Source organism: Oncorhynchus keta, chromosome 6 (assembly GCF_023373465.1).
Source record: "Oncorhynchus keta strain PuntledgeMale-10-30-2019 chromosome 6, Oket_V2, whole genome shotgun sequence".
In the NCBI taxonomy this organism is placed as follows: Eukaryota; Metazoa; Chordata; class Actinopteri; order Salmoniformes; family Salmonidae; genus Oncorhynchus; species Oncorhynchus keta.
This window is the reverse complement of record NC_068426.1, coordinates 8,686,325-8,689,163: the sequence shown is the minus strand read 5'-3', so window position 1 is coordinate 8,689,163 and position 2,839 is coordinate 8,686,325. Positions and strand designations below refer to the sequence as shown.

General features: G+C 46.9%; 1 long non-coding RNA gene across 3 annotated transcripts; it reads left to right on the top strand.

The window, feature by feature from the left end:
- Positions 1-1,304: 1,304 nt before the first annotated feature.
- Positions 1,305-2,429, top strand: LOC127930847 (uncharacterized). 3 transcript variants are annotated; one of them, XR_008139604.1, is made up of 5 exons: positions 1,305-1,544; positions 1,593-1,688; positions 1,832-1,927; positions 1,976-2,215; positions 2,264-2,429. It is a non-coding gene; the product is annotated as an uncharacterized LOC127930847 (long non-coding RNA). The 3 variants fall into 3 exon arrangements; XR_008139606.1 differs by lacking the exon at positions 1,593-1,688; XR_008139605.1 differs by lacking the exon at positions 1,832-1,927.
- Positions 2,430-2,839: the final 410 nt, after the last annotated feature.

The window sequence follows — 2,839 nt, the reverse complement described above, 5'->3', positions numbered from 1 at the left end:
TCTGTGACTGGTGTGGCTGGGGTCATTGACAATTTTTAGGGCCTTCCTTTGACAAAGTCTGATGTAGAGGTCCTGGATGGCAGGCATCTTAGCCCCAGTGATGTACTGGACAGTACGCACTACCCTCTGTAGGGCCTTGCGGTCGGAGAATGAGCAGTTGGCGTACCAGGCAGTGATGCAACCATGCTCTCGATGGTGCAGCTGTAGAACATTTTGAGGATCTCAGGACCCATCCCAAATCTTTTTAGTTTCCTGAAGGGGAATAGGCTTTGTCGTGCCCTCTTCATGACTGTCTTGGTATGTTTGGACCATTCTAGTTTGTTGGTGATGTGGACACCAAGGAACTTGAAGCTCTCAACCTGCTCCACTACAGCCCCGTCGATGAGAATGGGGGTGTGCTTGTTCCTCCTTTTCCTGTAGTCCACAATCATCTCCTTTGTCTCGATTATGTTGAGGGATGGGTTGTTATTCTGGTACCACCCGCCCAGGTCTCTGACCTCATCCCTGTAGGTTGTCTCATTGTTGATCAGGCGAGGGAGAACTTTGTATGTGTGTCTGTGTGTGGAGTACAGGTGATCTAGAATTATTTTGCCTCTGGTTGCGCATTTAACTTGTTGATAGAAATTAGGTAGAGCTGTTATAAGTTTCCCTGCTTAAAATCCCCGGCCACTAGGAGCGGCGCCTCTGGGTGAGCGGTTTGCTGTTTGCTTATTTCCTTATACAGCTGACTGAGTGCGGTCTTAGTGCCAGCATCAGTCTGTGGTGGTAAATCAACAGCCACAAAAGTATGGATGAAAACTCTCTTGGCAAATAGTGTGGTCTATAGTTTGTCTTAGCATAAGTTACTCTACTTCAGGCGAACAAAATCTAGAGACTTCCTTAGATTTCGTGCACAAGCTGTTGTTTACAAATATGCACAGACCGCCTTCCCTCGTCTTACTGGAGTGTGCTGTTCTATCTTGCCGGTGCAGAGTATATCCCGCTAGCCGAATATCCATATCATCATTCAGCCATGATTCTGTGAAACATAAGATGTTACAGTTCCTGATGTCCCATTGGTTGATATTTGTGATCGTACCTCGTCTAATTTATTGTCCAATGACTGCCCGTTGGCAAGTAATATTGACGGTAACGGCAGCTTTCCCACTCGCCGTCTGCGGATCCTTACGAGGAACCCCGCTCTGTGTCCTCTGTACCTGCGTCTCTTTCTCTTGCCAATGACGGGGATCCTGGCCTTGTTGGGTGTCTGAAGTACATCCTGTGCATCCTGCTTGTTGAAGAAAAAAATCTTTGTCTAATCCGAGGTGAGGGATCGCTGTCCTGATATCCAGAAGCTCTTTGTCTAATCCGAGGTGAGGGATCGCTGTCCTGATATCCAGAAGCTCTTTGTCTAATCCGAGGTGAGGGATCGCTGTCCTGATATCCAGAAGCTCTTTGTCTAATCCGAGGTGAGGGATCGCTGTCCTGATATCCAGAAGCTCTTTGTCTAATCCGAGGTGAGGGATCGCTGTCCTGATATCCAGAAGCTCTTTGTCTAATCCGAGGTGAGGGATCGCTGTCCTGATATCCAGAAGCTCTTTGTCTAATCTGAGGTGAGGGATCGCTGTCCTGATATCCAGAAGCTCTTTGTCTAATCCGAGGTGAGGGATCGCTGTCCTGATATCCAGAAGCTCTTTGTCTAATCCGAGGTGAGGGATCGCTGTCCTGATATCCAGAAGCTCTTTGTCTAATCTGAGGTGAGGGATCGCTGTCCTGATATCCAGAAGCTCTTTGTCTAATCCGAGGTGAGGATCGCTGTCCTGATATCCAGAAGCTCTTTGTCTAATCCGAGGTGAGGGATCGCTGTCCTGATATCCAGAAGCTCTTTGTCTAATCCGAGGTGAGGGATCGCTGTCCTGATATCCAGAAGCTCTTTGTCTAATCCGAGGTGAGGGATCGCTGTCCTGATATCCAGAAGCTCTTTGTCTAATCTGAGGTGAGGGATCGCTGTCCTGATATCCAGAAGCTCTTTGTCTAATCCGAGGTGAGGGATCGCTGTCCTGATATCCAGAAGCTCTTTGTCTAATCCGAGGTGAGGGATCGCTGTCCTGATATCCAGAAGCTCTTTGTCTAATCCGAGGTGAGGGATCGCTGTCCTGATATCCAGAAGCTCTTTGTCTAATCCGAGGTGAGGGATCGCTGTCCTGATATCCAGAAGCTCTTTGTCTAATCCGAGGTGAGGGATCGTTGTCCTGATATCCAGAAGCTCTTTGTCTAATCCGAGGTGAGGGATCGCTGTCCTGATATCCAGAAGCTCTTTGTCTAATCCGAGGTGAGGGATCGCTGTCCTGATATCCAGAAGCTCTTTGTCTAATCCGAGGTGAGGGATCGCTGTCCTGATATCCAGAAGCTCTTTGTCTAATCCGAGGTGAGGGATCGCTGTCCTGATATCCAGAAGCTCTTTTTTTGTCGTAAGATACGGTGGCAGGAACATTATGTACAAAATAAGTTACAAATAACGCGCGAAAAAACACATGAAGCACAATTGGTGGGGTGCCCATAAAACTGCTGCAATTTCTTCTGCCGCCATTTTACAGTATTAGCTTCGTTGGTTTCTCATTTCCTTTGAGATGTGTTTTTTTCAAATGGTGAGTTCAGTAATCTTGGGGCGTTAAAAGCCCAATGAAAAATTCATTTTTTTCCTATTTCATATCATAATGTACAACAGCTGATGAAACTAACACTGTAAAGTGTTCCTGATCATTTCTGGTTGAAAATACAATCTACATAGGACCTTCTACTCACCAGGTTTGCATGAGTGGGAGTTTTGGTTTTCCATGATGACATCACAATGCGGTAA